Raw genomic sequence first — 26,003 nt, forward strand, 5'->3', positions numbered from 1 at the left:
CTACTTTTATTTGATTGGCAATAAATTCATTTCCCCAAGTCAAGCCTGCTTTGCCCATGACAATAATTGCTGAACGATCTCTCCGTCCTTATCTCGACCCACGAGCCTTTCATTATGTTTTCTCTCCCCTGCCCAGCTGAGGACAGGAGTGACAGAGCGTCTTGGTGGCCACCTGGCATCCACCCAGCGTCAATCCACCACAGTACTGACAAAACTGCATATTATTCTGTAAAACCCTGATGAACCATTTATAACTGTTGAGTATTGGCTGCCAATCTGGTCCAGTGAGTCCACCTAATAGTCCACCTAATAGCCATCTGCTCCAACATAATAGTTACAGATGACGAACTCCCACACCCTGATTTACTAGGGAATACTTTAATCATCGTGCCTTGAACTACAGGTACAATTTCTGTCTTTCAAAAAGATGATAAGATGACACATCTACCCCAGCAGTGACATCAACACTCGACTAAAGACCATCACTCCAATTAGACAGAAAACTCACTATCAGCTCTTCCAAGAAAAACAACCAAAAACCTACAACACAACAAAAACCCTCCCACACAAGTGAAGTAACAAATGTATTAAATCCCAGTGATGATAACTCTGCTGGCATGAGACAGACATCTGCTTCTCACAGATCTTGGCCGGCATCCTATTCCTGATGTGGAAAAAAAAATAATAAAGCAGCTCGAAAGAAAAAGAAAATGTGATTTTAGGTCCAGAATTAGTATGGTCCTTTTGCTCTGTTCCCTGGATAACCACGGTGACACTAGAGAAGGATGATGCTGGGAAATGACTGCTCGTTATGAAGATCTTAATTTTCTCCAGCTCCCTCTGGACTACTTGACAAAATGCTTCTTTTCACAAGAGAGTGATTGTTTGGGTCAAAGATCTACGCTTTTCACAGTTGTCAAAGAAAAAAGTCTGGTTTCTACAGGTAGATCCAGTCTGCTGTGATTTCTACAACGACTTGTGCTGGACTGAGCAAGAAGAGAGACAGCTGACTACATGCCCCCAAGTCAAACTGTTCCACAGCATCAGTAAGCAAAGGGAGCATACAAGGCTGACTAAAGCCAAGCTGATCAATACTATGAATTATTGACTCAGAGATGGCTTTGAACACATATGGAGGACATCAGCAGGCAGCATGGCTGAAGCTGACAGTTCAAGATCATCCTGCACATTCCGATGCTTAATCACGAGCCCATCAAACACCTCCTAGTAATTCACGGCAGAAGCTGGGTGGAACTTATTTAGAGCTGTTAATTGCCTTCACTCTGTGGAGAAAGTGTGACCCTCATCAGTGGGAAGGCTATGCTTTTTGTCAGAATATGCCAAAGGAAGTCAGGCAACTCTTCCTTTACTGTACACTGAAAGTCACTGTAAGACTGCAGAGCAAGTGGGCTCAAGGACTTCTCCAGACATGGAACAGCACCAAGATGTCCAGATTTGATTTCTGCGTAAGCCATCAGAGGATCGCCTGAACAGCCTGTCTTCTGGAAAACTGGAGATGAAACTTTTTAACAGTGCAAAATTAAGCAATAAACTTAGGTATGCCTACCTACAGTCACTGGCACAAGGTGGGAGAATACCACACACAGTCATTCTTTAACCACCAACAGGAAAGTGTCTGCAGGTTTGGCGGACAGCCTAATCCCCGACAACTGGGATTTTTATCTTCTTTACGAAATCGTTTAGAGCCAACTTCCCTTCAGAATCTCTCATCCATACAGAAAAAAAAGAAAGAAGTTATTAGAAGAATGAAATGTTTTACTTCAATGTCAGTTGAAGGAACTACTACCCCATACTCTGCTAGTAAAATCCCATTAAACACAGAAAGCAGAATGTCTCGTACCATGTAAGAGACACACAGCTACCTGAATAACCTCCCCCCAACCCTCGCTTTGTGATTCTCTCTAAAGCGAGTCATATGGCAGCGCTTTTCTCCTTTTATGGGTAAAAAAAGGAGAAAGGAAGTCAGCAGGCCGAGCAAGACTGCATTGCCACATGAATCGAGAAGCTCAGAGCTCTACTGCCACTCACCCGGCCCTACCTCAGCACATTAAGAATACATACCCCGAGAGAGGCATACCATGAATCAACTGCCATTTACTTAATGCATATATAATTACATGTCACCGAGTGTTTCACGCTGAACTCGTCACTAGAGAATGTATTCAAAACTAAAGGACAGAGGGCATGTAACATATTTGCATTTGCTTATCTACCATCTCCTTTCTTTGTGTGAATGTCCTGCCAGTAGCATGCAAACCTCTTCTTTGGGAAACAGCTGTAGCGATGGTATGACTCACAGCAGCGATTAAAATTACAGTACTTTCTGCCACATGTTATTTCCATACATGTCCCACACCGCCCTGGTGCCCACCACCCCCACACCCGGCTTGGTCCACCTTCCTTCGCTCAGCAGCTGTACAAGACGGAGTCAGAGAAAGTTACTAATGATCTGACTTAGCAAATTTGGCTTTTTTTTTTTTTTTTTTTTTTTTAAGAGAACTGTGGAAATTTCATTAGCTCAATGCTGGGGAAATGTAAATGACATCCAGAATTCCCTATGTATCAGGCAAAAAAAAAATAATAAAATAATAAAAGCCTCGTTGTTCTTTTATCAATAGAAAGAAAGAAATCATTGTTTCTGCCTCAATAATCGATATTAGAGTTAAATACCTAAATCACGAGGACTCCTACCCATAAACAGCTAAAGAATTGAGAAATTCTATGGAAACCCATTTCCTCTCCACATACAGGTGATGGGATCAAGAATCTGTAAGAACTCCCATCTCCTGCCCAAGCACGGGCGACAGGGCCTGTCAGCCAGACCCCCCCAGCGTAGAGATGGGCACCTGCACCCATCTTCTCTGGAGTTGGGGAGCCTATGTCTCAGCCTTACAGGTACCCATCGTTGATTCAGAACCACCTTGCCTTCCCTCAGCTTTACGTGCAGCCATTCGGAGTTTTATTCGGATATCGCAGCTTGGTATTTGCCTGCTTTGTTTGGGAGCGATCCTGAAAAACAACCAAATTCAGTTCCACAAGTTATGCTGGCTGGGTCACAGCCCACGGATCAAAGATAAAACACAGAGAAGCATTTCCAGGGTCAGAGTCTCTGTCCTTAAAAACTTTTTTTTTTTTTTTTTTTTTTTTTTTAAGGAAGGAAACAGTCTCCCTGGTTATCAGATCATTATCAGGTCAGATCAGATGGCCAAAACAGCAGAGTTCAGTAAGGAGCTTAAAATAATCCCATCATGCTCTTACACAGAAAATGGAATTTGTCAAATATATGCATTTGTTATTGTTAAAGATTAAAGCTTCCAAGGAACAAATGGTAAAGTGTAACCAGTGTGTATTTAATTCTCTTTTGACAAAATATTATTTCAGTATAAACATGGAATATTTCTTTAAAAAGTAGTATTTTAACCTGTAGGTGTCCCTTCGCCTTATGAATAAATTAGAAGACACTGAATAACAGCAACCGCAAAGTACAAACACTTTATTACGATTGTGGTGACTCAGACTGCCAGGATTTGGCAGCCCCACAGTGTTCCTCAGCAGCAAGAACAAAAGGGGATTTTTTTTTTTGTCTGATTTACTTTTAGTTCAGTAAAGGACAACATGATACTGTCTGTGCTATAATGAATCCAAACCTCAGTAAAACAAAGGCGTAAGTGGTCAGACCCCAATCATTTTTTTGTCTCACAGTATGAAAATGGACAAGCAGTTTATGTGTACTTCTTTGGCCTCTAATATGTGTGCTCTCTCCTTGTCTTTTGGGAAAAAAATAAAGTAGTAAGATTATCTAGTTGCAGAAATCTGCCTGCAGTTCTACAGGCAACATATTCCCAAATACTTCAAGATCAGGAAATATTTTCTATTTTCCTCTTGAATACAAGAGATACTGATACAAAACAGTAAGTAGATTATTTTTTTTAACACCTTCTCTAATTAAAACCCTGTAGGCCTAAGTATCGCACTCTAACAAAATCTCTCAAGTATTCAGAGCATGAAACACATTTTGAGAGAGGCTCATTTTCCAGCATCCCCATCATGATCTCATTTGGAATGGCAAACCGTCCCCGCGGTAATTGGAATTACAGAGCTCTGCCGCAGCACAGCCTTGTGAGAGGGCGAGGGAAGTGTTCCAGTCCTACAGCGCATTTATGCTTTAATAACAAAAACATAGGGAAAACGGTTACAGAAACATCAGCTCCCATCTCCTCTGCTGCCATCAATTATTAGGGAGATGATTACAGACTTATCTCCAGAAGCTTCTAAAGATGCCCATGTCCGTCATGAAATCTTTATCTTTATCTGAAAGAGTCACCAACAGTCCTTGAAGCAAAACACTGTGCAATTACAAAGCAACAGGACACGGAGTCAGACCATGTATATGGGGGCGGAAGAAAGCATAACTGAGACAAAATTAGACTGTTCCTGGAAATAAAACATAACAAATTTAACAATCTAGCCTTCTAAAATTCTAAGCAAGTTTGAACAAATCTGAGGAATAATATTATAACATTTTCCCCTCACCATTCCTTTCCTCCTCCATTTTCCACAGCATTAAATGAACCTCCTCCAAAATATTAGGGCCAGCAAATCATCTGTACCAGATAAATACCACTGCGCATCTCTCATGGAGGCATCTCTCATTAAACACAATTCTGGAATCAATTTACTGGAGACGGGATCATATGGATCAGTTACCAGAGAGAATTTTCCTTCTTCTCCAAAACCAATTCAGCTCCTTAAGCGGCACCATCACTCAGCATTTCCCTACCAGCTAACAACCGATAGTAATGAATTTTTGCCCCACAGCTCCACGCTGCTATTAATATGCATGAGAGAAACCAGAAGACGAACTTCCTCCCCTCCTTTCCCAGAAAGCCATTAACTCAAGCTAACCTCCCAGACTTAATCTGGGGCGGCTGCAAAATGAAAATCATAATGGTCAGGCTAGGCACCAAATACACTGGCAATAATGAAAACAGAAGAGAAAGTAGGTTTTCTTTGAAATGCCTTTGAAAAGCAAGAAAACAACCCCTTCCTCATGCTTCTCAGTCTAACCACATTCAGCCTAGGCAACAATAGTCTTGGGACACCACTGGGCTCAGTTCAGTTGCAGAGAGGCAAATAGTACTTAAAATGTCTTAAAATATCCCGTCTTCCCAGTAGGTGCTACTCCAAGCAGGACATGGGTCTCCCGGCCGTCCTGCATCCGCTACCCAAGCGCAGACGCAGTGGATGTTGTAAACCATCTCAGCAAGGATGAGATACCTATGCTGGACAACTGAATCAGACCAGGCTCAAATTGTGTTCTAACCCCAAAATAAAAACTTTCCTCTCTGAAGGAAACCTCAGTCTTGCCAAATTCTGACCTTCATCCCCCAGAGACCTACACTTTTCTTAGATTTATTAGTCCATACGAGACTAGAAGCACAAAATGGACTCACAAGAGAATTTTGAATGTGGCAATGATAAATTTGGGTATATAATGGAAATTAAATATAACTTGGATAGTAAGCAGGAAGCCATCTAACCTAATAGGAAACAAAGTTGTGAAGGCTGTACCTTAAAATCACCTATGCTGGAAGCTCAAGAGGTACCTACGTTATTAAGAAGGGCTGTAAAACCTTCAGGCCTCCCTGGGAGCAAGATACAAAGTCATCCCTTTCACAAGCTGATGAGGAAAGGAGTCATGCAATTTTGCAGTTTCGGATGAGACGGCAGGAGCATGCCCCCAAGCACCATGCAGCAATTTAAGAGCATCAGGAAAGCAACCACAGAGGATGTAAAAGTGGGCAGGAGGCTCTTCCCAAGCGAAGAGGCAGGTTCACAACCACATCTCCGCATGCCAGGGTAGTGCCCTAACCCACTGACTACCCTAGAGTATTCCTGCTGAAACTACGAAATGGAAAAATATTTACTGGATGAAGGAAGGCAACACCCATACAAACAAGATTTCCCTCACCTCAGCTGAATGCCTTGATCACAGGGCAGAAGTCACTCTCCCTCTGGTCTAATTAATTCTTTTTTTTTTTTTTTTTTCCTCTGAAGTAACACAGTTGCAGGTGAAACGAAGGGCAGCTTTAAACTGAAAAGGGCCCAGAGAATCAAGCTTCACACTTCATGGGTAAGGGACAGAACTAATGCGCCACTGAATGTAAGGAGAAGAGGGAGAGATAAACATCATTGCAAACACTTCTTCCTCGAGTTTGAGAAAATAGCTTACACTTGCTTATTTCTTAGCAAAACAAGCTTTTCAAATCCTGGGGGAACATTCCCATCACAGGATGCCAAAGGCAGTTAGGCAGGAGAGAGATGCCACTCTCCAGAACAGTCACGGTGGTAACAGCTCTAGATGGCTGCAAAAATGAAGCTCTGTGCATCTCATTTTCTTCACAGTAAAAAGATACAGACAACGGTGTGCTTTCAGACGTGAGTTTTAAGACCATCAACCTTGGCTTTGAGGCATCTAATTCTAAAATAGGCCACTGAAATAATTCATGAATTCAGGCTGTACTACAACAAGGAAGAGGATTTCTCCCCCCCAAATCCCATAAATTATATATTAAAAAAGCTTCTAACAACTACTTAAATTAAACCTATAAGGGGCTATAGGAGAGTACAGAATGGCTGTTATCTAAAACATCACTGTAAGTCTACACATGCCCTTAAAAACACCAAAGCACCTCCACAGTGTTATTAAATTGTGCAAACTCCAATGCCCAGACATGACTGTCACCCAGAGCTCAACATAACCAGGGGACCAAACTCAAGCTCCCAGTATGCTCCAGTATATTCTAGACATGACCAGTCCCACGCCATATGGATGCTCTTCAACAGGTCTGAGCATGATACCTTCATGAATGACATTTATTAACTTCAGAGTTCAACCAGACCAGACCATCGCTTGTGATAAGGCACAAGTTGCACTGCCGCTGGAACCTTCACGATGAACTCTTCATATTTTACAAACCTCACAAATTCCTTACACAGGTTTACTCAAAAATAAGCCTTCAGACTTACGCAGTATCTTCACCTTCTGCACTGCCATTCATCCAAACCATGATGTTAAAACTCAACCTGTACATTGCTGCTACGAACAGCCCTACCCAAGTATTATCAGAGACAGGAGAAAAAAAAGGATAAAATGCCCAAAAAAGCGCCATAGAGCACTGGTTACGTAGTCTACTGATAAGTTCATAAATTAGACAACTGTATTTCAGCCATTAGCATGTGAAATTAGCCATTCCTGAACTAAGGTAAAACTGACTGATAGTTAACTTAATGTAAACATGAAGATGCCAATCATGAGATTATTTCTAAACATTTCAAATCCACAATAATAAATAAAATTCTTTCATGCTCCTGTGTGTCAGTGCTGCACCAGGTCATATCTGTCCTAAAAGGTATTTGTCCTGTATCTATTACTGTTATTTTTCCTGTAGAAGCAACTACTGCTACCAGTTTAAATCAAGAACTTGTATCAAGCAGTACATAAAGACAGAAAATAACAGAAGTTTTTCATTTTATTTGGTAGTGTGAATTGGAATTCTGTGAAAGCAGGAGAATGGTAAACTCAGTACTTCACAAGAATTAGGACCTGTGCATCTTGCATCATTCACATCCCTCTCATCATCATTCACACATGAGTGCATAGCAGCTTCTATTACAATTTTAATTTAAACAACAAAATTCAAATTTATGGCTGCGTTTTTTGCAACTCTCAAGCTGCCCCATATATTACGTATTTTAATTCATGCCTCTCAAACTGTTTTCTCTGATTTAATGTTACTGTTTTGCATTCCTAGATAACGTGAGTAGAAAGCACTGCTAAAAGAATGATTGATAATACTGAAACAGATCCAAATACATACTGAATTCAGTACGGAGGAAACACTAAGAGGTTTTGGCTCCTTCAAATCAACATATATTATTAGTATGCATATTCCCCTGTCCACTGATGTTATAGGTCACATTGACATGCTCAGTTTGTCTCCAGGGATTTAACAGGAGACCTAATGATGTCTGGATTGCATACAGGTTTTGAATATAGAATAATATTTTTCTGGTTTGTATCATATGTGAACTGAATGAACAAGTTCGTGTGCTACTGCATGCGTTATGCACCTAGTGGTAAAGGCTGCCAGTGATTCTACAAAACTCTTTTACAGTTTCTCCAAAAACTCTAATTAAAAGGGTATTTGGAAATACATATAAATATGATCAATTAAAGAGGTCTTATTTATAGTATCTATACACCTATAAAATACTATTTCTGTTAAAGTATGGGAATTGTTATTCATCTAAAAAAACATCTAGTATTTTTGACACACATTTTAAGCTCTCATTTTGTACAACACCGAAGATGTGGACATCTGCAACAATACTGCACATGCAAATCCTCAATGTCTTTGTGAGACTACCATACTGCTGAGGACAAGATATTTCAGCCTGACAAAACAGTGTCAAAAAATGATGTCATGAAGACAAGCTAAGCACACTAACAATGAATTATCTTCCCAGCACTGTAAAATTCACTAATAGACTCACTATTATGGTGAAATGACATCTGCTGACAGTAACTATGCAGTAGTACCCAAGATGATCACCATTTTTCCCTTGTAAATTAACCAAGCATTTTTTATTCTAATTACTGGCGTACATTGTCTTTTCAATCACTTGTGGTTTATTTTCTGTTTTTAATAAAGAACAGAGGTTCACGGATAAAAAAAAGGAAGCATCACTGCAAAAACAGCACAGGAGGGTAGTGGAAAAACTATAGCACAGGATATAATAAAATATTGGTCAGGCATTAAGAAACCATATAAATAACCAGAGAACCTCTCCTATACGTACCATAGTTTCAAGTGAAGCCTTAAAGATCAGATAGACTATGCTACAGTGGTTCAAATTGAAGCTGAAGAATTTTATTCTTGGTTGCTACTTAATGTTTTTCATTAATTTAAGTCAAACTCTTCACACTATTCCTATAATCTGTCATTTCATTTCATTTAAACACTTTTTAAAAGCCTGCCCTAGGAAAGCTAAATTCACGTGTAATGGGGCTTTATCACGAGTTTTTAATTCGGGCCTGGTGAGATGGGGGGTAGGGCTATTACAGGAGAGTAGAAAGGAGAATCAAATGCGAGAAATTACAAAGTTTATTCCTTAAAAAAAAAATAAAGTAGTACATTGTTGATGTCTAAGTCTTCCTTACATATTGTAAAAACATAAAAGTTAGCATAACAGAGAAAAGGGAAGTATCAGCTCGGTTCTTCCCCATGTAATATGAGTTGGGGTATTTTTGCAGAGCAGTGCTGAGCATGTGAAATTCTTTGCCCACAAAGAAACCTCATGTCACGACTGCATTTCATTCCCAATCTCCCCACCTAAGAGTTCACAGCCAAAGCCGTATTATGGTTTTTCTGACCTTGCAGACGGTAAGAACAGCAGAAGCAAAGCAAAAACATCCCTGTCCCCTTTAACTTACCCTTTCCCCATACACACAAACTGCCTTTAGGAGCTGGTAAATAAAACCAGAGCGCAAAAATTGTCTGAATGGCAACCAGAGACTACCAGGAACAGGCTGGAAACCAACCCGCATCACCACCCTCGGCAAGTTATTAGCACCACCACCGAAAGCACGCCAGGTTAAGAGTCTTGCTGTGTTGCCAGTGAATTATGCAGCATTCGATTTTACACGGTGGCGTCAATGTATTAGCAAGACCATAGCATAACAAAACCCAGATAAATACAATTAAAGCGAACCGGTCTTGAAATTAAATTGGAGAAAAAAGTAATACTAGGAAGAATAGATGCGGGGGCGGGGGGGGGGAATGGTGGTATCTGTTCACTGTAACGCATCTCAACGCGGCGCAGGCAGAGAGATTCAAACAACGAGATGGATGTGGTATCACAGATCGCGTTTTTCACCTCACGCCGAGGTGCATCCCTCTGGAAACACCCCGCTTGGAGCAGCCTGCATCCCGCAGCGGCTGGAACACAAAGTTTTGGCTATAACCAAAGTTGTGAGCTTTAATCCCCCGCTCACCCCCGCCTCCACCCCCGTACTGACTCCACTAAGGCGCTACGACCTGTTGTCTGACTGACTGCCAGAGCGAAGCCAGGCTCTCCCGGAGGGGGGGGGCGGGCAGGCGCAGACACCCGCCGAACCCCAGCTGCCCTCCCCCTCGGCGGCTCCGGTACCCACCGGCCGGCAACCAAACCCCGGAGACTTCCAGCCTGCAGGGCCTGCGCCCGGGGGCGGCGGCTCCCCCACGGCTCCGCGGGGGCTCGCACCGCAGCCCACGCTTTTCCAAGCGCAGCCGGTAGCATAGGCGAAGCGAGCCCTCCCGGCGCCCGCCGCCCCGCAGCTGGAAACGGCCTGGGGTCGGCAACAGTTGGCGGTGTCCCCCGGCGTGTGTCCCCCCGCCACCGCCAGCCCACCGCCGCGGCGGCGGATGCGAGCGGCAGGGGCAGCTGGGGGACAGGGCTCACCCTGCGCCGAGGAGCGGCCACAAAGGCGGCAGCGAGGGGCTCGGCAGACATAGCAGGGGAGCCCTCCGGGAGGGGAAAGCCCCGTCCCCGCCCGGCTGCCGGCGGGGTTGGTGCGGGAAGAAGCGTCTCAGCGCGCCCGCCCCCTGCGCAGCCCCCGGCCCCGCTGTGCATCCCTCGCCCCGGTTACCTGAGCCGCCCGTCGCCGCTCGCCGCTGCAGGGACCCTCGTCCATCCCCCGCGCCTCAGCGACAGCCGGCGGCGCAGCGCGGCGCGGCCCAACCCGGCCCAGCGCGACGCTCGCAGGCCCGCCCCGCGGTGGCTGCGTGCGGCTCCCGCCGGCGGCCGTCCCCGGGCGGGCGCGGCTCCCTCGGACCCGCCTCCCCTCCGCCGCGGGCTGAGGAGCGGGGCGGGGGGGGGCCAGGGCCGCTCCCGGGGGCGGGAGGGGGTTGAGGGGACGGTGGCGGAGGGGGAAGGGGAGGCGCGGATGCGAGCAGGGGGGACGGGGAGGGGGGTGGCCCTCAGGCTGCCCCAGCCCGGCATGTGGGGGGTGCGGGGTGTCCGCTTTAGAAATAAGGGCAGGGAGAGGTGCCGCTGTCACCCCCGCCCGGGGACATCGGCCCTGACCCAAATCCCTCCCGTTTCGCAGAGATCCCATCCCTTCTCCTCCCAGCTGGGGGGCTCTATTTTTGGGTGGGGGACGGGACCGTGTGTAAATACTTGAGTGCAGCGGGACTGCAAGTACATATTTTTGCATTTCTGGCTTTGCAGAAGGCAGCACTTCCTCCAGACGTCAAACCCAGATCTGAGCCCATTCACAGCTCGTGAAAACGCTTTGTACTTCCTCTCGCTGTTTCTGCGGGTTAAATAAGGTTAAAATTTGCCATAGTGGCTGTGCGGCGCTTGGTTTCCCCCTTCCCCAAAGGCCAGTCTGTCAGTCATTTACAGGAAGAAAGAAAAGAAAAAGAAAAAGAAAAAGGAAAAGAAAAAAAGAAAAGAAAAGAAAAAAAAAAAGAAAAGAAAAGAAAAAAAGAAAAAAGAAAAGAGAGAAAACGAGACTACACATACCAATATTGGAAGTGCAGCATAGAAATATCTGGTTATTTGTTCCTAGCAGGATTTTGCTTGCCGAGCTCGTTTACCGTGCGAAGCCATGATGCTGACCACAGAGCCATTACAGCTCCGTGACACCGAACCCCAGAGTTCACAGCTGCGCTCCGACGCGTGGAAGAAAGGGCCTGCGCGCGCGGAGAGGTGTGATTCTCATGAGTAAGGCAAGTTTTGAAGCACCCTTGAAGCCCAGCGGTTTGGTAGACCTACGGGAACATCGGGTCCGCCGCGGACTTGACCTTCTGGCCCGTCACTCCCCAGAGCAGCATCACTTACTTTAACTTCTTGCCTTTACCCAGGCTGTCTCCAGATGTCCTTGAAGCGTTCTTCTTTGCTCCAAAAATTCCAAATTTTCTAGTTAGAAAGTAATTCGAGTGACATACTTAGTCTATTAAAAGGCTGGGTGTCTGTTACTGTAGCACATATTTAATATAGCTACCCTTGCAGCACCCAGCTTAGCAGAACACTAAGCTGCTGGCTTGCAGTTTTGATCCGCAAGTCTCAAAGTACCTTTTAAAAGAAGTAAATAGCATTGCTCCACTTTCAAGCGTGAAGAACAGTCACGTGGAAAACTTGAACCAGGAGAGAGAACTGAACCCCAGATTCCCAGCTAGCAGCTTAATGTTCCCTTTTACTTATTTTTCTGGGGCATGCCTTCTGACCGCTGTATAATGGGCATGTCTTTAACTGGATGCTTTTACAAAAGAAGAAGCAGATGTCGCTCATCATTTGGAAATATTCTGACTCTATTAGTGCATGTTATGAATGCTCTCAGATCGTCTGCACTGAATGCATCAGGAACTTATCCAGAAGAGTATTTCGATTCTGGATATGGATAGTATTTAGGAGTCAAAAAAGTCCAACTTTTAAATCCTGACCAAACAAAGGGACCGCTATATATTGATGAAATGAACCGTAAAAATCTACATAGCTTTAGCGTCATGTACTGCCATAAGAGTGAAGTTGACCAGCCTGTAGGGAGAATGGCAGGCGAGTGATAGATTTCAGATTCTCAGCTTTGGACAATGACGTTAGAGACCAGGAAGTAATTGTTTAACCAGCTATTTGTGTATCAGCCACGCTACAGTAACTGTCAGTGCAAAACTGTCATCCCAGTGCTGGTGTGAGACATAGTCGGTTTGAGGCACGTGGGGTCGTGTTCCTCAATGAAGTCGTCTCTAATCACTTGGACTCTGTGAGGGATCTCACACAGCACCCAGTTTTTGCTTTGGAGAAGTGCAGGATTCCCGTAAAGTTCTGTCTCATCTCTACCACCCCCATCCCAGTACCTCACATGCCCTAAACTTTCCCAGGTGGAAGGATGTGCTTGCATATACGCAGGTGAATTGTGCCTCTAAATTTAGGTATACAGACACCGGCATGTTCTTAGGCATTAATTAGATGTCTAATCTCCCATTGCACTCAGTAGTAGGGTCCAGATCTGGTGCATTCGTATGAGCGTCTCACACATCACAAGAAGCAGGTAGGTGTCTACAATTATTCGCTGGACAACGCAATGGACCAGCTGCTAAGAGACTGTGTTGTCACAACTCAAAGCTACCCAGGCTCTATTGACCCAGGTCCCAATCCACAGGTGGGGTAAACAGAAACATTCAGGGCTTTTTAGGATGCCCCTGGGTATCTTGGCATGTTTTCTACTGCTCTTCCAGAAGCATCAGCTCTCCTGTAGGTCCTGTGACCAATACAGTAGCTCAGATAGCTCAGAGCGAATCTGTCTTCACAACAGTGGAAACTCAGACACCTGTCTGAAGACACCTGCATACAGATGTGTAAAATGTAGGAGTCTGAATCTCACACTGAATCCCATCCAAACTGATCTGCAATCTCCAATCTCAGAGGAATTTAACACATTTTGTTTCACAGTTATGTCAATATATACACAGCCGGTTGCCATGGCTCAACTGGGACATAGCAGCATAGCAGCAATCTCCCAATTTTTTAAGATGCTGGCCTTATACCATCTGCTGTGACTTGAACGGTGACATAGAGAATCTTTTTTTTTTTTTTTTAAATAGGAATGATTCGTAAAGTCATTTATAACGTTGGCAAATATTTGAGTTTTTATCTACCTGGAACAGTGTTGTCTAGACTTCTGTGAAAGTATGCAAGTCTTGAAACTCATGGTTTTATGCAGAAGTGCTCTAACAATCATCTGGATGCCACCAGCGGCTTCAGAACAGATGGAAACATGAGTTTTCAGCCTTTGATGTTTAACTTGCTAAGCAGAACTAATGTATTTATCTAGCAGTTTTCTCAAGTATTACATGTAGGAGTTGATTTGTGGAATAAAATGACATCTTTCTTAATGCTCATTTTAGCTCTGTGCAGACTGACATGAAGAAGGTTGGTACAAAGAGCATTCTCAGAAAAGAAAGGTTTAGAGCCTAGTTCAGAGATTACCAAATTCGAAGGAAAACGTCTTCAATTTCAGTGGCCATTGAATCCGCCCCTTAATCATCTCAGTCTGGAAGTACTTTATTTTTGTGGTTAACACAGAAAAAAAGGGTAATGCTAATGTAGTCTATGAAGTAAATTATATGAATATTCAGTACGATCCTGTCATCACTTGCATAATTCACGGTGCCACTGATATTGTTTGGAATTGTAGCTGCTCATCACTTGTGAAGATGAACCTCAGTGCTATTTTTGAATTTAGGGACATAATTTTCTTCTCAGTTATACCACTGAAAATTAGGAATAAAGCCAGTAACTTTTGAGACATAATAAACCAAAAGAGGAGAGGAGAGAGTTAATCTATCATTTTACAACTCTGCATTGTGTCTGAAATTGTTTCCTATGAGAGAATTGGTGCTGCTGTGATTTTGTCAGTATTTTTCTCTCCTCTCAAAGAACACACCATTAATAAAGGAGTAGAGGAAACTTCTGCATCTTGATTCTTGTAGATAACTTCAGTTTGAAGGGCTTGCTTTCTCAGCATACATTACGCCTTTATTGCAGTAAACCCCCAGTTTATTTCTTGTACCAACTGATGCATGACGTTGGGAGAAGCTTGGGCAGCCAGCCCTTTGCTGGCAAGGGACCAACCATGGCAGATTAGAGCAGCTACACCGCTCACCAAAAATACAGCAGTCTCGGCTAAATACAGCTGGAAATCTGACCTGTGTTTGTCTACCTGTTTGGGAGTAAATGTATAGGAAATATAATCCCCTTTAAAATACATGAACACACCTCGAATGGCACACAATAAAAAAGTATTTGTTTTATACGTTAATTATCTTCATTAGGCATTCGATGCAGACTCATTTTCTTTGTCAGCCTTACTCAAATTAAACCACTTTACTCAGGAAAGTGATATGATTAAGCTTCTGGTATAGACTTTTAAAGATAGTGATGATGCATGCACACAGCTTAAAAATGGTCGAGATTTATAAAGTATATTGCTTAAAATAAAAATAAATTATATTTTTGTCCTTTTTTTAGCAAGTCAGAATAATATACATTAAATAATGGGACTTTGGCTGTGTAATTGTATAGGAATGTGGTTAGACCCAGGGACATTTTTGGGTATGGGTCTCAACTGTGACTACATTATCCACACATACATGGACAAAGCATAATAACAGTGTGCCAATAATAGTGTGCCTGTACACGGATTGATGCTTGTTGTTAATGCTGTAGCACTGAAAATCATAAAAACAATTAACAGGAAGCTTACATTTTGGATTCAAAAGTTTATCAAGAAGCAAACATGGAATATTTATTCATTCTGTATGCTGCTTCTACAATGCAACTGCAGAGTATTTTAGTGGAATTACATTGTACAAAAAATATTTCAGATTTGCTTGTAATAATATTCCCATTGCAAAAAAAATATAGTAATAATTTCAACAGCTTACTGGATATGTAATATTTCATTTATCACTATTAATGTTAATAAGAAAATGTCTAAGTACCAAACTATTTTAAGCTGGTCGGCACAAACCCATTTTCATTTGCATCTAGCAAGATGTATCCTGGCAACCGTATATTTTTGGATTCGTAACAATTTATTCTATTCATTTTATGCAAATGAAGTAACCAATACTGCAAGAATCATGAGAATTCAAGATGGATAATTTCCATCATTCAGAGCTATAGATAGATGGCTAGGAATCTATGTATGTGACTCATTTTTTTTTTTTTTTTAATAATCTATTGAAGATTTCCTTCAATGTATCTACCCGGCTAAAACGCTTATCTGGTATGATTTACATACTTTTACTCCAAAATGGAAAGCAGTAGCAACCCCAGCTGTGTCCTGTGAAGTAATGATTATCCCACACCACAGCCCTGCTTCTGCTTTGTTATTTTCTGAGTTGAAAATGCCACATTTTTCCCCAAACTCACATAGAACTTGTGGAGGGAAGAGGAAGATTAAAGGCTCCAGACATTGACCACATCTATGCACGCTGATTTGATAACTTGATAAGCTAATGCAGTATCTACGGCAAACACTAAGTTTAAGTGATATACATATGGAGTTTCTACCATATTTCATGTGAACGGCATTGAAAGGACATTTTTCAGAAAGCTGTCTTCTGGTTTTGGTGGGTGTGTGTGAATGATTTGTTTGCATTTGCTACAGAAGAAGGTTTACAGAAACCTGTGTATCTTCAGTATATTCTATTATTATCAAAGCCTTTTTTGTTTGTTTTGAGATCTAAGGAGTTCAGCTGGGACAAAGCTCTGTTTATAGGAAAGTACTGCATATAATACCCTCATAAGTGCAGAACATCTATAAAAGTAATTAATTCCTTTTTTTTAAACTTCTGTTCTTCAAGAACTTTCAGCCTGGATCAAAATCACTGAACGTGAATACTCTTACAGCCAGGCCTATACAGTTCTTTCTAAGGCAACAACAATAAATGAAAGTTTCTGTAGCAGCGTAGCTGGTTGACCGAACCTGGACTCTACCAGCTAGTCCTCAGTGAACATGATAGCTATTGTTTTTCCACTCTAGGACAATAATCTTCCACTGCTGATCAGTAGGACTCAATTATACCCAGAATAAATTCAAACTGGACAACTGAAATGGGCCTCCGTCACTTTTCCTGTCCTTACATCAGAGTTAAGTGTACATATAGCAAGAGTGGTTGACCTGTTTCTGAAGCAACTCCTGAGCCGCTGAAGATTTCAGCTGGTAGAGGAGCCTTTTTTCAATTTACCTTCATGCATCATCCTGACCAACACACTTTTCAGAACCTGCGTCGTGAGCTAACCAGTAGAGCCTTCCCTGGGTACAGCAGGCTCAATCGAAGGAGAGGAGGACACAGCTGATGGAAATGGAAATGTCCGTCGTCTCATTTTGCCCAATTGCTACACAACAGTCAGTGAACTTAAGTTTGGCTGAAATCTTTGTTAGAGAGTTAAAAGGTCAGGACTCCAATTTGATAATATATGAAGTGATGAGCGGTTGTTACAGGAAATTACACAAGTGTGCTAAAGCAATGGTTGTGTTGCTAAATTAGATTCTTAGCTTTTGTAAGAGGAAAAGCCAGGGTTTGAATTGCCTGTACAATCTCAGTATGGATCCCCATACATATACATTACGATATTTTTGCAAACTGTATACATGAATGTCTGATGTTTATAAACTAACACACACAGCCAGAAAGCAGGATAGGTGCCCAACTGGACTGCAGGAAAGCTATATTAAAATCCTGATTCTGATATTTCCTAATTCTTGAATTCTTAACTTTGCAACTTTAAATACTGTATTTAACACATACTTTATGTATGCAGCACAGTTGTTTAAGGAATACATCAAACCAAATAAGATCTGATACCTTGTCTTGCATAGACTGTTTAGAAACGATTTGCAGGATCCAAGCTCTCCTTTGTAGGAGCATTAAGTTGTGAATGGACGTTATCTTCTCAGTTCCACTGTGTCGGTAAAGGACATCACCACTCCCAGCTGTTTGTCAAATTCTTGCCTTTATTGTCCCCAAAGATTTGCTGGGGTGATTTGCTAATATAGTCAAAATGAGGCAGGTTAGGTTAAACAGTTTAAATAGTGTGTCTTTCCTGGGTCACTTCATTTTCACTGAACCCTATTAGATATGCTCAACCTGCCAGCTCTGCGAGAAGACATGAGTAAATGTGACAACTTGCAGCACAACATGGAGAGAAACGGGCAGGTTGATCCTGGGGTCTGCATCTGCTTAGCGCTCAGCAGCCTTAAGGAATTCAAATCTGGGTTCTCTCTTCTACAATTATTTGTCTCTTCTGATACAGCAAAAACCTTAAAGCACATGCTATGAGTTTTATTAAAGGTACTTGGATTTATCTGTTGTTTGCTCTGTCAAAACAAATCTCAGCGTAGGTATAAATCACTAGGTAAATCTAATGATTTTTCCTGCAGGGTTCTCTTTTCACCCATGTTTCACAAATCGTAGAGGAACTATACTACATGCAAGGCAGTTTTCTTTGTTTCCTTTTCCATTTTTATTCGAGAGCAAGGAGGACAAATAAGTTTAGAATTGTCTTACATTTTTTAGTCATATGACAAAAAACCCCACATTCCATTAACAATTTTTTTTTTCACCTAAAATCTGAAAAATCAAGAATGGTGCCTCTTTCAAAAGGAGAGCTTCTCTCTTCTAGTCAAAAAGTTCAAAGAAAATTTAAGTGTAACAGCACTGTGAAAGGCTCCATTTGAGATGGTGCCAACATGAAAACAATTTAAGTCCTCTACAATCTAGGCATTCCAAGCTTAGACTATCATTTGTCTGGTTTGTAATACAAACAGCACAGCAATAGAAGTGTTTGGAACATTGAGATAACGCTTTCTTCAATTTCCAAAAGTGCATTATTCTTTTTCTGTCTTATTAGAGTCGGAATAATTGTAGCCCATATACCATCCTCCTGCTAGATGATCTTAAAACTACTTAAAAAAAGGTAAATGTCCTTATTGGTAGTAAACTAGCTGATCCTTTTCTGGCATCTAGTCTAGGAGAGCTAAACACATTTTCCTGAGTTCTCTAAATAACCATTACACCTCTTCTTGCAAACATTGAGTCTATATGTAAATGAAATAAAATATTAATAATCTGAAAAATACAGCAGTAATTATGAAAAGTCAAGAGTCATCAGTCAAGCAGATGTTTATAATGAATAGTAATTAATGCCGAGTCAATTATAAGGATAAATGGAAAGTTCGTTTGTACGGATGGAAAAAGACCTGTTTCCACAATAAACTGAACAATCATAGGATCGCAGGATCATAGCATAATTTATGTTGGAAGGGGCCTCAGGCGGTTTCTAATCCAAACTCCTGCTCAAAGCGTGGTGAGCTCTGACATGAGACTGAGTTACTCCAGTGTTTATCCTGGCGGGTCTTGAAAACCCCCAAGAATGGAAACTGCACAACCTCCCTGGGCAAGACGTCTGCCTCTGACTTCCTTGTGTTGAAAAGGCTCGTCCTTACAACCTGAACCTCCTGGGTTTTTTTCAATGTACATGCATCGTATCTCTTCCTCCTTTCATACATCACTCTGAAGAGCCTGGCCCTGTCTTCTTGATAACCTTCTCACGGGCATTAGAGAGCTGCTGTTAGTTCCCCCCTAAAAGCATTATACAACAGAGAGTAAGTCTTTGCCTCATTTTTCCCATCAACAAATAGGAAATAAGTATCTTATTTCATCTCGCTTTCTGCTGCTTACCCAATAATGCCACCTCACTTAGTCCCCTGTCACCCTCCCTCCCATGTCTTTTGGGATTCATTCACCCCAAAGCCATCTTACATCACGGTGTTGCCTTCAGTTTTAATTCTAGGGAGAGGAGCTCCCTCCTCACTTACCAGTAGCAACAAGAAGATTCTAGGAGTCAGAAAGCGTCTCTCATCGCATTGGCATTGCTTCTTGCAACAGTCCTAGTCTGACATTCTGCAGTTCAACCTTGTACAGTTATTTCAGCTTTGTCACTGTGGTGCAAAACAAAATATTTCTCTGACAACATGATATGCAAACAGTCTTTTCTAGCTCATTAAATTAGGTGGCAACGGAAAGCTGTTTCTCCTGTGACAAAAGTTGTGTTCATTCAGTTCTTAGAAGGAGCAACTGAGCATTGAATTGTGGAACAATTAATTTTGCATAAGACAAATGAAACTCATAAAAATCTTGTTGTCGGCTCCTAATAGATTCCATTACAGGAGTGAAGCATATTCTCTGCTGTAAGTCTTTCAGTGCATTTTCTACATTTCTTTGCTTACGAGAGATGGCTTACTGCTGCAGGTACCACTTTTAAAAGGAGCTGTAGGACTGAACTGAGAGCTGTATCTCAGTGCAGTTTCAACAAGAAAATGTCTAACTGCGCCACAGCTCCCATCAGGATGAAGACAGAAGAAAACCATGGATGAAGATTGAAAAAGCATGAAAAAATTTCCTGGGTAAGACAGCCTCTATGTCTCAAAGACAGCAAGGGAAAAAACAAATGAGTTATCTTTTCTTGCCATCATTACTAGATCAAATCATGAGCAGATCTATCTTCAGCACACAGTTTGAAATTCAGTTAAAATCTGAAAAAAATGCATGACTTGGTTGGATGCTGGTCTTCCTGGTAGTGCATGCAGGGCAGAAAGGAGCTCTGCCTTTTGCTGAGGATCAAGATGAGGGAATGAGTTTCCTTTCCTTGTGTTTTATTTGTGTGACGAGCGATTACAGATGATGTTTTCTTTATCCTGAATATTCAGCAGTAATAGGGAAAGCCATGCAATGAACGACACATAATGTGCCATTAGAGTTTTTCCTTCCTAAGCATTAGTTTGTATCACATTTTGTACTGAACTGTACTGACTCCTTCCCACCAAGTAAAGCACAGTATCAAGAGGAGGCTTTAACGCAACAGAGTCAGCGAGGCAATTAGTGCTTTATTCAAACAAGCAGGTTCGATTCACGCGTTACCACATAAGCATTTCCAGCTCTGCTTCCCTGACAATCTTTACTATTAATTGAGCACATCTAGCTTGCAGTTGTGTGAATAGCATGAAGTTGATGGCTTGGGCCATGCTGCTGCACGGGGCTTGCAGTCCACCCATTGCCCTACAGCCAACGGAGAAAAAAAGGGAGAAGTTAGAAGTTGTATTTTAACCTCTTAACGGCTGTGAAACCTACTGACTTCAGGGTCCGTTTCAGGGTTTCAGCTGTCTGGCAGTCAGCAACTTTCAGATCTGTAAGGGGTTCCTCTCCCTCGGAGGGGAACTGCCGTGTGAAGCTCAGCAAGAAGCGGCCCAGCAATGCATATTCAGTGCTGGGTACAATAGCTCCATTCTCACTGTCAGGTCAGCAGTCGAGTTCAGCGTAACTCCTCCTTCTGCTTCTGAATCAGGACTTTATGGAAATGCTGGGGATTTTTAATAAAGCAACTCTGCTGTGAAACAAATCTGCCCTTCGTGACAGCTCTTTGCTAAGCGGCACCAGCGGAGTGCTTATTAAGTTAAAATTTTAAAGTTCAAAGGCAGCATCAGGTTTCTGTAGGCGTCTCTCCTCATCTGCTCTTCACAGCAATATAATTTGTTACCACGCATATTTTTATTGCACAAGTAACGTCTATATGCTCTTGCTGTTGTAACACTCGGTCTATTTTTGTAACCGGTGAACCATTCACACTTTTTTTTTTTTTTCTCAAACGCTAAAGCTTCAGATCTTTAAGCTGATTCTCAGCCTTTTTGTACCTAAATTCAGTTGCACTCTATGCTTTCTAATCAGTGTCAAGCTCTTCCATAACCCTGGAAATGATCATTTTCAGTGATCCATATCACTGTGTAAAATTAAATTCATGCATCACAGAGCAGAGAAGAATATTATTCCATGACTCTCAATCCAGTCATTCATATGAGTTTACTTATGGTCACATCTTGCTTCACAGAATATAATTTCTCATGAGGGCAAATTCCAGCCTTTTAAATTTTTTGTGTTACAGCCTTCACAAAGCGACTGTTGCAGGTGATTATAATAGTGAGTGAAATTAGCATCCAAATATTTAATTTTTAAAACAAAAATGCAAAGGATGCCATTTCTGGCAACACTCAAATAAACAGTTTTTTTCCCATTATTGTTATAGAAACCCTAAAAAAAAAACACTTAAAAAAAATCTTTGTACCAATTCATGGGAATTTCTCCCATTTTTATACCAATTTCAATGCTTTGACTTGCAATCACGTGGAGCATAGTTTTTAAGTGCGGAGGACTTGTGGTAGTGTTAAGTGTATGGGAAGTTATTTCCTTGGAATGACTTGCTCCTGCGGTGCCCGCCTTCAGGCAGAGCGTCAGTCAGTGCTGCAGTTCCCCCGATACTGTGAATCCAGCCACAGGTTTGAATGTCATATTTCTTACTCAATGACTGGGTCTCTGGGTCCATTTTTTGAGGATTTATAAAGGCAAACTTACTCCTTTCCTTCTTCATCCCACAGTAATGCTATAGATAGCTGCTGAGGATCATTGTCTGACCTCCCTGGTTGTTTTTCTGCTGATTGGGAATCCTTCCTCAGCTACCGCCAGAAGAATTAAACTTTAGAAGATTTAGAAGACAGCCAGGCATCTCAGTGCGTGGGATGCTGTGGGTAAAGAAAGAAAAGGGTTTTTTTCAACAATTTTTTATTAAACCAAATAATTCAATATCGTCTTCTGGGGTGGATTTCACATGTGACCAGTGGAATCAATGGGAGCTAGATGGGTGTATCTGAGAAAAGGATCTAACTGATATATTTTTTTCCAGGGTAAACTCAGCCATATCTTCTTTGTTATTGTTGTTTTTTGTCAAAGTTTCCATTTTCTGTGCAGGAAGTTTTCACCAGAAGAACTTTGGTGTCTGAAATGGTAAGCGACGTATCATGCGGGGCGACAGTAGAGTAAATAGGATGCCTGTTAACGAAAGTGAATTTCCTTCTACACAGTCATTACTTTTGTCATGCTAACTTTCCATATCCTGTAAATATGAACCTCACCTCGAGCAGGAAACACATGTGCGCACGTTCTTGTCATTGAAAAAATGATAGAAGGCAAAGTTAGCTGGCACTGAACTTCCAGAGTGCAATGTTTGTGAAAAGTCACAGACATACCAAGAGGAGATTTATATAGAAAACATGAAGCATGAAGTTGTAAAGTAAGAGCTGAAAATGAACAGTGATATTGGATTTTCTTAAATAAACCTGAGAATTCTGATTTCCTTCCCTTCAGGCTGAAGCCTTTTCTTGTGCATATAATAGAACATAAAAAACCTCTAGTAATGAGGATTCATCTTTGAAGTCTTACAAGGTTTATAACACTGTATCTACATAGTCCTATAGCGGTCAAGGGCCAATTTATGCTAGCATAAACTGATGTAGCTCAAACAAAATTAAAGGAACTGCTTATGAAGTACGTGCATGTGTAAAGTAACCTGTGTTTGTGTATATACAGAAATATTAGGATTATTTTACAGAGCAGCAAAACCCCATCACTTCGCAAACAATTGTTCTCAGGGGAGACTTTATATACCTTGCACAGAAAAACATTGCACAGGTTGAGTTTTAATGAAGTTTGGGAGTGGAACTTCAGGGAGCCACGGGAAAAACTGATGAAGAAAATCTCTGATCGCTTTAATTACAGAGAGACTGCCTACGTGCAGTAAGGAAAAAGGTGACTCTTCATCCCTGTTTTCCCATTCACAGCTGGACGCGTTAGGACTGTGCTGTGCCATGTGTATTTCAGTAGGGCATGACAGCTGTGGTGGCCTGGGTAAGTTGCCAAGAGCAGCAGTAATGGGCCGGGAATATTGACACAGCTATAGGAATGGTACCTGTTATGAAGGAAAGAGAAAGAAGAGATCTTAGAGTGTATTTGACACAAATTTAACATGATAATAGAAATTTACCTTCCTGTAGCAGCTGTCATCTCAAAACATACAGGTGATGGCTGGAGTGATGAATGCAAGTTGTCGTAGCTGGGGCTAAGGCTGAAATTTGATGGCTTAATCTGGAAAGCAGTTCTCAAAATCTCCACTTTATGTCACACATACCTCAGCATTTCATCAGTAGTGTTTCCTACGGTTTTGATTTGAGCCTTTGCTTAAAATTGCTGACATTTTAGAGCAAGCATTAAGACCCATATTGCACAAACTAAGCTCGTTCTAGGAAGGAGAAATGGGTACTCTGCTTCAACTGTGTGAGGAGCACAAGCTGCCGACACATTCCTGATGTGCACCAAGGGCAAAGGCGCAAGAGCAGAGCTCTACCTGCCAGCCTGGATGCTCCCTGTCATCGAGGCTGCCCTTGGAGGTCCCTTGCAAAGGGTATGGGGTGCTGAGCTTCTCCCATTCATTTTCTGCAGAAGACGCCTTGGGAAAGGCTGGGAATGGCTGTGTTTCCAAGGATGTGTCAGGGAGCAGCAGGGCAGGGGCAGGAGTGTGGAGAGCCGAGGGTGCCCTCACACCGCAGCACAGCTCCCCAGGGCCACAGCCCAGGATGGGGGACCAGGGTCAGTCACGGCCCCTTCCATGATGCAGCCAGGCCAAGGCCTGCAAAATTCTGTCCTGTTACAATTGTTTTACAACTCTACCTCTATAAGACATATGAATTTTAGTGGAAACTAGGATACCCTGGGCTTGAGCAAAAAGTTTCCTAAGGAAAGCAAAGCGCCTAAATTCTGTCTTCTCACTGGTTATGTCAGAAAATCATAATAATTTTTCTTAATAATGATTTAAAAATCCAGTCATCCTTTTTTAGTACAAGTCTGTTCTGAATCTTCATCAGAGGCTGGCGTTTCTGGCAGCCCTGCAATGTCTGTTGGGGCATTTCATCGCTTTTTGCCTCAGAGATCCATATGTGGCACTACGGACATTCAGATGTAACATGGGATCTGTCACAAGTCAAATATTTGTAGACATTTGTAAACATACAGGTTGGTTCTCGATCGAGCCTTGTATGGCTTTTCTTCTTTACAGGTATACACTTTCCGTTAGCTTTTGTTCATAAACATTCTAAAAGCAAAGTAACAAAGTGGAGGGCTGGTGTCCCAACTGTGGCCAGAGAGGTCACTTGAGAGAAGGCTTAACTGTTCAAAGAACTGGCAAATATAGGTCTTGGCAGCTTCTATGTAACCTAAGTTCTAAAAAGCCCTTACAAAAGATCTAGTGAAATAGGATCTTCTTTAAAAAAAACCCAACAAATTATTGCACATACTAAAGTGCTGATTGTAGGAAGTGACACTAGGAACATTAGATATTTGCGTCATAGCCAATGAGTACAATCCTTAAGAATCGTTGCACGTCTTTAAAATGTCGCTACTTTTTTTTTTTCCTTTTCTTTTTCTTCCCCCCCCCCCCCCCCCCCGTTGGGATGCCTTCTAACAAAGTCAGGCCAGTTATGGTAGCAGGCTTAGGCTGCTGAGGTACTCATTCCAACGGCCACAGTATTTGTAAAAGAACATTCCTGGGAGGTCTACTGGCTTATTTCAAGATGATCTTTTTTATAGAGACCATCTTTCATTTGAATACTTGTTTAATGTTTTGGGGGTTTTCTCTTTCCATTGTTCCCTTGGTTTTTCATGGAAAACCAAGGGTGAAAAATTCAAGGCAGCAGAAAAATTGCAATATTCATAAGTTTCCCAGAGATACAGTAGTTATAGAAGATACAGAATGCATGGAGGCGCAACAACAAAAGCAATATTACATTATTACAATAATCACTAATGTACTTCAAAAGTAGAGACAAAAAAGAGTCCTAAGCCACATAAAATCATTTTTAATGAAGTGATATTGCAAAACTCAGGTTATTTTCTCCGTCTCACTTTCTTTCCTGTCTTTGAAACTTCATTTTCTGGGTCTCTCTGTTTTCAATTAATGTGAAAACACAAGTTGTTAAACATAACTGAACTTTGATCCATTACTATAGTGTCCAACTGTTACAAGCTCCAGGCTTAGGGGATGGGGAAGAGAACCAGGTCACCCAACTGGGAGCTGCCAGAGCGAGCAGTCTTCTCATTATGAAGGCGTATGAGCAAAGGTAAACAATACTGCCATAAAGGCTTATAAACCACAGTTTTAATGTAAATATAGGAACACATGTATTTATGTAATATTTAGATTCTAAAGATTTCTCTCATCTTTCATCTGACTAACTTATAGATGCTTCACAGCCCTCTGGCTAAGGATATGTATGTCCCTCCTTCAATATTAAATCTCCAGACTGCTCAAGAGCTGGGACTTATCTGAATCCTGGTGCAGTTCTTCAGAATCCCCTTTGAAAAATATTCAGATTCCATCCTCCATGTCTTTTCCTTCTTTATGGAATTCTTGGTCCCCAATTCCATCACAAAGATGTTTCAACTTTCCTGTCTTTACATGGTTGTTCAGCACCTTGAGTTTTAGAAACATGA

At 41.9% G+C, this 26,003-nt stretch overlaps 1 protein-coding gene across 7 annotated transcripts in view; it reads right to left on the reverse strand.

The window, feature by feature from the left end:
- Positions 1 to 10,858, reverse strand: part of CYRIA (CYFIP related Rac1 interactor A) — a 61,973-nt gene extending 51,115 nt beyond the window's left edge. For all 7 annotated transcript variants that reach the window (XM_054195445.1, XM_054195439.1, XM_054195442.1 and 4 more), the window contains exon 1: positions 10,712 to 10,858. The gene's annotated coding sequence lies outside the window, so the exon portion shown is untranslated. The remainder of the gene's footprint in view (positions 1 to 10,711) is intronic.
- Positions 10,859 to 26,003: the final 15,145 nt, after the last annotated feature.

The sequence above is a fragment of the Rissa tridactyla genome, chromosome 3 (genome assembly GCF_028500815.1).
Source record: "Rissa tridactyla isolate bRisTri1 chromosome 3, bRisTri1.patW.cur.20221130, whole genome shotgun sequence".
Classification (NCBI taxonomy): domain Eukaryota; kingdom Metazoa; phylum Chordata; class Aves; order Charadriiformes; family Laridae; genus Rissa; species Rissa tridactyla.